Raw genomic sequence first — 8,042 nt, 5'->3', positions numbered from 1 at the left:
CACACCATCACCAGCCTACAAAGCACAGCAACTTCTAGAGTGCACGGCTCACGGTGGCCTTGATGTTCCCTGACCCCTGGCCAGGTAACTGAGCAAGAGGTCTCGGGGAAGGTGGAGCTTCCCTCTGCCCTCCCGCCAGCATTGTGACGCTTCCACCGACGCACAAGAGCGCAGGGCTCACCACTTCCCTACAGCCTCGCCTCTGAAAACAGCTCGTAAACGTGCATCAGAGGGAAATAATCCTTCTATTCCACCTCTTATTAGTTCCTGGAACTATGCAGCCTGGTGAGTCTGCTGGAGATGACAGAGGGCTCGCATGATAAGGAGACACAACTGGCCAAACTACCTTTCATCCTCCTTCTGAAGATAAGAGTGTAGACGCCAAAGTCAGGAGCTAGCAACACCAACCTGCCATGCCAACAGGCGCTGTGTCCACAGTGTCTTCTTCTTCCTCGTGGGCAGCCCCCCAGGGGGGCAGGTGGAAGCCCTAGACAGGGAGATTTGGGAACTGCCCCCAGAGGAACAGCCCATCAACTTGTCCGTTTCCTGAAGTCGCTCAAATTGCTTTATGACCATTATTTCATTGATCCAAGGAAGGAAAGAAATGAAAAGAGCAGAAGTCTTCTGGTTTTAACAACAACAACAGAGAACGGGGTAGAGGTGAACTAGCCACTGTTCACCCCAAAAGTCAGTGAAGAAGGACAGAATCCAACCCCTGGCCCCCCGGCCACGGCAAATCAGGCAGGGCTGACTGTGTGTGTGTGTGTGTGTGTGTGTGTGTGTGTGTGCTTGCGCGCGTGCGCGTTCAGCCCGATTTCTAAAGACAGGCTGGATTTAACCCCTCTTGAAGGATACCAAGCTACAAATCCTCCTGCCCTGTCTTACCCCAACTCTGTCAGTAACAGAGACACTCACTAGCGTCATTAGAAGGAAAAACTGTCAGCTAAGTGTTTTGAGAAGGTGTGGCTGGATGCATTCTGTGTGTTTCCCCTAGAGCCAGACTACGCAGGCAGTCAAAAACACGAATTTAATGAGCTTATAAATTCAGAGTGACTCTTCGCATCTTACAGTGAGGTCTGGGGCTCAGCTGCTCTACCTTCAACATCAAAGAGGTTGTCACTGGCCGCTCACCCCTGAGCACTTCCTGCGGAGACTGCCTCACGTGTGTCTTCCTCAGGTTGTCCTTCTGCCCAGGTAACTGGCCCAAGCCACTCAGCCCCAGTGTCGTGCAGAGGGAGATTACGACTCCTGGGATTCAAAGATGCCTCCCGATGTTTTATCTCCTTCCTTTCCCTCTTGGTTTGCTCCCTGAAATGCCTCTTACACAGTACTGATACCTTTTAGCAACCTACACGCTTCTTACAAGAGATGGGGGCCTATCCTGCTTCATTCCTACAAATTCACAAGGTTTTCTCATGCTCAAGTTCAAAGCACTCTAATCTCAGTAATCACTGTTTTCTGTAATGCTATTCTAGCCTTTTCTATCCACAGTATTTCTAAATGTTAATGTAATTGAGCTTAAAAAATACTGCACGTTTAGCACAATTTGGCAAACAAATAATGTACTGTGCCTTGCTGACAGGCTAAGTCCGACGCAGGAAGCCACGCCGTCAGCAGCATCGCCCCACGGAGGACTACAAATCCAAAACCGCCACAGGGGCTCCTGAAAGGCACACGTGGTGACGTCATTCACCTGGGACTTGGCCGCCCTGGCTGGATCTAAAGGTGCTCTCCCTTCCCAGGCTGCCTGTCTTTCAGAACTAATTTTCAGGATGCCACGTCAGTATGCGACCCTCTTTCTGATCCAGGCCACTCTGGAGACTAAGAGAGAGCAAGCCCGCAGCCCCAGGCTAGCCTTGTTGATGTTCAGGCTGTGCGTGACCTCACTGTGCCACACCACGGAACTATCTGTTCATTAAGCAGACAGATAACCTTATAACTAGGGCAACTACACATACTCTGACTTCAGCCCTTGGTTCCAGTCCTTTCTCTCCAAGACGAGAGTACCTAGAGGGAACTTCTCACTGACAATAACACAGCAGAGCTCTCCTCACACCCCAGACTCACACCCCCAGGACGAAGGCAGACTCCTTCGTCCTAGGTCACCCCCGGATGTCCCACAGCCCCGGCCTCTGCCCCGATAGCCTGGGCTTCCTATGTGAGTTTGTTTTGTCCGTTATTCTTGTGGGTTTTTCTGTGTTTCTGATGATATAACCAAAACAAAAGAGAAATCCTATTTCTATGTACTCTGGTTGACGGGTAAGAGCTTTAAGATAAAGGATTCTTGGGAAAACCATCAAAACATCCAAAGAATTCGTGGCGCAAAACTTCCCCGTGCCACTCTGTCACCTGCGAACCAGTGGGAGTCCCAGACCCGCCCTTCCTCAGCTGACCGGGCCCGACCAGATGGGCATTAACAGCCTGTGCTGTCTCCGTCCCGACCGAATCGGTGCCCAGCCAGTTCCCTCCAAGGGCTCCCCAGAGACGCTGCCCGACAGAAGTCCTTTCTAGGGGGTGCCAGTGCCTTTTGGGAAGCCCAGCACCGGTCTGCAAGTGCCGCCCCCATCCTGCTGCCTTGGACAGGCACAGAGGGAGGGTTCGGGGCACAGGGGTGTCCTGGGGTGTCGCAGCCCAGGTCCGACTGAGGAACAGTGCCCAGTGGGCATGGGGAAGGCCTGGGAAAGGAGGGCGCCGCCTACACGTCTCGGCACAGGCCTGAGCTGGGAGGCTGAGCGAGGAGCTAAGTGATGAAAAAGAAACGCATTCTCTGGGGTGATCAGACTCCCATATTAGGTTGTCTGGCTTTCTTTTTGAAAAAACTCATCTCCGTAGCATCTGTTTTCCTCTGGGCACGTGAAACTCACGTTCTCTTCTTCAAACCTCTTCCGGAGGCAAGAGAAGGGAGAAGAAACTGGTTCTGAGTCAATACCAGGTTAGGCTGGGAGTGGACGGGCCGTTCTCTGTACGCGCACCCAATCTAACCAACTGACAGGTGGATCTGGTGTCTGCTAGTGTTTTGAACAAGGACCCGCAGCAGGAGGAGCCGTGAAAAGACCGCCTTGGCCTTTAGGAGCTTTGGTAGGGACGGGTCCGCCAGCAGGACTGCACCTGCCCCTAGTGGGCTCTGCGCAAGGTCACATTTTTCTGCATGGAAGCCTCAACCCTTGCCTGCTTTTCATTTAAGACGCACCTCATACTGGTAACAGAGTTTGATAGTTAGCCTCTGGTTTTTCTTTCCTTTAAAAAAAAGATTTTTATTAATTTTGAGAGAGAGTGGAAGGGAGGGAGAAAGGACAGAAACGCTGATCGGCTGCCTCATTCACAGCCCCCACTGGGGACCTGGCCCACAACCCAGGCATGCGGCGCCCTGGCCGGGAATCAAACTTATGGGACCTTTCAGTTCACAGGCCAGCGCTCGATCCACTGAGCCACACCAGCCAGGGCGTCTCCGGTTTTTCTGTCCTCCCTACGACTTCAGTGCTCCAAAAGAGCTTCGTATTTAAGTAAGCCCAAGGGGGAATCTCTGGCCAAGAGCAGACTGTGGCATTTCTGCAAAACGAGGACATCTTCCCAAATTCGTTTGCCTCACCTGAGGCTGGCACAAATCACTTTTTTTTTTTTGCAACTGGTTTCCACTGCCACCTAAACTGCAAAAAGGTAAATAGCCCACTGCTGTCTGGCTGCATCACACATTCTTTAAAGTCCTACAAATACAAGTAATTCTTACCAAAGGACTAGCATCGTAAGGAAAGAAGAGGTCATGGGAAATACTGACCAATGCAGCGAGCTCCGGGCATCCGAGCTCAGCTTCCCCACCCGCTCGGGTCGGCCCTGAGGGGATAATGCCTGTCGTTGCTGCCCGGCTTCTCCCGAGACCACATGTTCAGAACTGACAATTGGTGGCAGCCTGATGTGCGGCCTGGCAAAGGCCAGTGTGTTTTCTGTCTCAGGAACTGAGACTGCCTGAGAAAGCGGATGCCACATGGCGACCTCAGGGACATCTCCGTCATTCTGTGTCCATCAGTTCTCCAGCCCCCAGCCAGACACCCAGACTTTATTACAGCGAGTGCAGCAGACGCTCAAACCGTTCTCCAAAGGGACCTATCGGCAATTTTCATTTTCATTTTCCCCACTGAGTCAGTTTCCGTTTTAAAAAGACTTTGTCAGTAGTAAATGGACATAATTTCTCCTGCCGATTTGAGCAGGAGGGATTATTACTCCGATCACGCAGGCTCTTCTCAGATTAAAAAGTAATTTTTGCAAAAGAAGAGTATCTGGTTAAAAGTCAACCACAGTAACCGAAAGCTACCAGCACCTGGACTTTGGACAAATGCCAAAGAGGGCAGTTCCGGCATCTTCCTGGGAAGGAGGGAAAGAGACTCGCCGGGAGGCCGGACTCTGACACACGCGATCACATAACAAGATGAAGTAAAATGCTGGAGCCTGTTCAGCCGCCCTGCTTCAGTTAGAAGGTGCTTTTAACAATGTTAGGAAAGCGAAACCGCTGTGGGTGGGGTGGAAGTGCCGCCAGCCGCCCTGCCGAAGGAAACCTGACAATTGCGCCTACACGACGGACGTGCCCACTGGCACAGCGGCGGCACCGAACGGCCTCCAGGAGGGCGCCAGCCGCTGGAGCGACTCCCCCCGGGGGGCTGCACCTATGCTGGTGACCGCCAGCTCATCAGTGGGGCTGGTGAGCATTACCAGCCCTGACGTGCTGTTATTCCACAGCGTGATTAAGAAACAGTCACCCAGCAAAACAGAGGCGCACACGTCAGTGTTGGAGAGACAGCCCGAGGGAGCCGAGAGCCTGGTCAGGAGTCTTGGTGGCGGGATGGGAGGGACGGGGCATAAGGGCAGGACCAGGCGGGCTGGGGAGGTGAGTCTGAGGCCAGCGTCGCAGTGCCCTCTCCTGGAAAGCTGGGAGCACGCCACGTGGGCTGCAGGACAACCCCTGGCAGGCCGCGCGTGGGGCTTCTTCCACCCAGGTGTGCCACTGCCCCCTGTTGACACGCTGCTCTTCAGTTCACCGGATGGGCCACCGGAGTGAAATTCTAGATACAACGCCCACCAGGTGGCCTTGAGCAAGACACAACCTTCCCAGGCTCGGTTTCCACGTCTGTAACAAGGGAGTGATGGCGACATCGTCCTTGTGCACCTCAAAGCACTGTCGTCAGGTGGAAATGAGTGGAAGACCGTGTCTAGCTTTGCCTGCCTTCTGCCCTGACATAATCCAGGTCACCTTGCTGGGGGGGGGGGGGGGGGGCGGTTTCTCCCGTGTCCCTGAACTATGAGTAAACTATAAAGAATATGTAGTTGTGTTATCCTGAGCTTCAAAGCCACTTTACAAGTGGTTTCTCACTTCTAGTAGCTTTAATAACTTCACAGTTGTTTTTAAACACACTTTTAAAATTAGATTGTATTTATTTATTTTTACAGAAAGGGGAAGGGAGGGCGAAAAAGGGAGGGAACCATGTGCGAGATCTGTTGGTTGCCTCTCACACGCCCTCAACTGGGGACCTGGCTCACAACCCAGGCCTGCGTCCTGACCAGGCATCAAACCAGCAACCTTCCAGTTTGCAGACCAGCGCTCATTCCACAGAGCCACGCCAGCCAGGCTTAAACACACTTTTCACAGCATTTTTTCTTATAAGCATTTATTATCATTTAAATCAATTTTCTGGCAATATGTTCAGTGCCTAAATCCCCCACTAGATTATGAGTCCCCTAAACACTGGAACCTGTGTGTCCTCTGCCATCCTCGTACCTCCGGTCCCTGCCTAGCGTGGTGCCTACTTACAGTGAATGCTCGGTGATTATCTATTGAATAATCACGTGGATGAACCGTAGGGATTGGGGCAGGCCAGCCAAAGACAGAAAGAGCAAAGTCGGGTACCGGGCGGGGGAGGATGTCTTTTCTCAGGAGCAGTAACACGAACCGGTCTTAGAATCAAAAGGCAGGGTGATAAAGAGATCCGAAACTAGAGCCAGGGACTGCATGCACAGCTGTGTGAACGCACCAGATGCCACCGGACTGTACACTCCAAGTCGTGTGTTCTGCGATTTTCAACTCGATCATTAAAGAAATGAAAGGACCAAATTGTAATGTCATCATGATGACCCACAGTTCAGACACTTCACAAGTACCTGGTGAAGTCAACACAGAGAGGGTAACTTTTATTTCATGCTCGATGCTGTACAGAAACATCTCCCCATGAACGGGTTTCATTACTTCCTTCCGACGTCGACTCGCAGACGAGGAGAACGAGGAGCACCGATGTCCAGCCAGTGACTTCCTCTCCATTCCTCCAACAGGCCAGGTGCGCTCGCCACGCACAGACCGTCCTGCTGCTGGCCCCTGGCCTGGGCGGGGCTTCCTCCAGACAGCTGCTCCCCCCTCACCACTTTCTGGGCCCTGCTTTGGAGTTGCCCCATCGAAACATCGACAAGGCCACCCCCAACTGCCCGTCTAAAAGAGCACGCACGCACCCTTGTCACACTCTCTGCCTTACCCCACTTGGCTTTCCTTCAAAATTCTTAGCTCACGTGACACACTGACATGAGTTTTCTGTCTTCTTCTACAGTGGCATAAACTCCAGGACATCAGGGGTATTTGTCGGTTTGTTCTCTGTTAAAGTTCTGACATCTGGAATAGCACCTTGTAAATAACAGGGGCTTACTCACCATTTGTTAAATGAACAAGCAGTAGAATTTTACTACAAACTCAGCTGGCTCTTCTGAGGGAAGAGCTTTCTAGGCCAAACCACAGGAATGAAATTATGATGCGACTGAGTGAAAATACCAGTTGTTAATGCACTGTAACAAATCGCCCCCCTGTTGTATCCCTGGCACAGTGCTACCCACGTAGTATTAGGCCTTTGTCTACACATCAGTAAGAAACCGTGGATTCTGAGCAATACAGACACGAACAGAACTGGCCACAACACACGTCCAGGTCCCGGCCCAGGCATGCACATCGGGGGTGGGGCGTCTCTAAGAAGGAGAGGGACAGGGAAGGAGGGCGTGCCGGGCAGGGGTCAGAGTCCAAGGAGCAGCAGAGCATTCTGTGTGGGCACGGCTGCGGGGTCATATTGATCCGCAGCGCGAACCTTGTACAGTCAATTCTAACGCCCAGGAAAAGCGGGCAGGGCTGGCCTCCTGAGAGTTGGGTCCGTGCGGTCTGACGGGACGAACTCCCTCGCCAGATGGATGGTGAACCTCTGAGGCCCAGCAGCCTCTAAGAAATGTGTGCCCTGCAGCCACAGCCTCCTCCAGTTCCTGAATCAGGGGGCCAGGCACGATGGAAAACCAGTGTCACACAAGGACGAACGTTGGCCGTCAAACTCCTGAAGCTCTGGCATCAGCTCTATTTCTTGAACCTGTTGAAATTGGTGTCCCTAAGTGTAATTTACAAACTGCATACAAATTCACATGAGCATAAATTTCATCCTCTCTCCAACCAGACCACTACCACCTGTGGGAGACTGTTACATCCTAAATGTAACAAAATAGCCCTGACTGGTGTGGCTCAGTGGATTGAGCGCCCCGCCTGTGAAACAAAGAATCATAGGTTCAATTCCCAATCAGGGCGCATGCCTGGGTTGTGGGCCAGGTCCCCAGTAGGGGGAGTGAGAGGCAACCACACAATGATGATTCTATCCCTCTCTAAAAATAAAAAATAAAATATAGAACTTTGAAAAATGTTCTGAAATTGAATTTCTGCAGAAAATTTCAAGCTATGTAAGCTATGGCATGCACACACACAAGTGCATGCACACATATTTTTGCCCAAAGCATTCTTATTATACGCCCAAAGCACACAGCTCAAAATTCAAGCAAATTACTCATTCCAAAGCAAATTAAACAGATAAAAACCATAGCATGATTTGTGTAGCTGCCACCACCTTTGCCATTTTCCGTGATACAACCGATACATTTTATTTGACTCGGGGCTGGTTTCAGGAACTGCGACTGTCCGCCTTTGTCCTGCATTACGGTCCGTGAGCCTCCCCACTGTGGGCACCGGAACATGGGCAGGCATT

At 51.8% G+C, this 8,042-nt stretch overlaps 1 long non-coding RNA gene across 2 annotated transcripts; it reads left to right on the top strand.

Moving 5' to 3' along the window:
• The first annotated feature begins 4,382 nt into the window (after window positions 1-4,382).
• LOC119041899 (uncharacterized) lies at window positions 4,383-7,682 on the top strand. Of its 2 annotated transcripts, none has more exons than XR_008390478.1 (5): window positions 4,383-4,472; window positions 4,732-4,813; window positions 5,026-5,237; window positions 6,203-6,320; window positions 6,585-7,682. It is a non-coding gene; the product is annotated as an uncharacterized LOC119041899 (long non-coding RNA). The 2 variants fall into 2 exon arrangements; XR_005081125.2 differs by having other exon boundaries at window positions 4,989-5,237.
• The last annotated feature ends 360 nt before the right edge of the window (window positions 7,683-8,042 follow it).

This window comes from Artibeus jamaicensis, unplaced genomic scaffold (assembly GCF_021234435.1).
Source record: "Artibeus jamaicensis isolate MK-2021 breed Jamaican fruit bat unplaced genomic scaffold, CSHL_Jam_final scaffold_614, whole genome shotgun sequence".
Lineage (NCBI taxonomy): Eukaryota > Metazoa > Chordata > Mammalia > Chiroptera > Phyllostomidae > Artibeus > Artibeus jamaicensis.
This window is presented reverse-complemented; position numbering and strand designations above follow the sequence as displayed.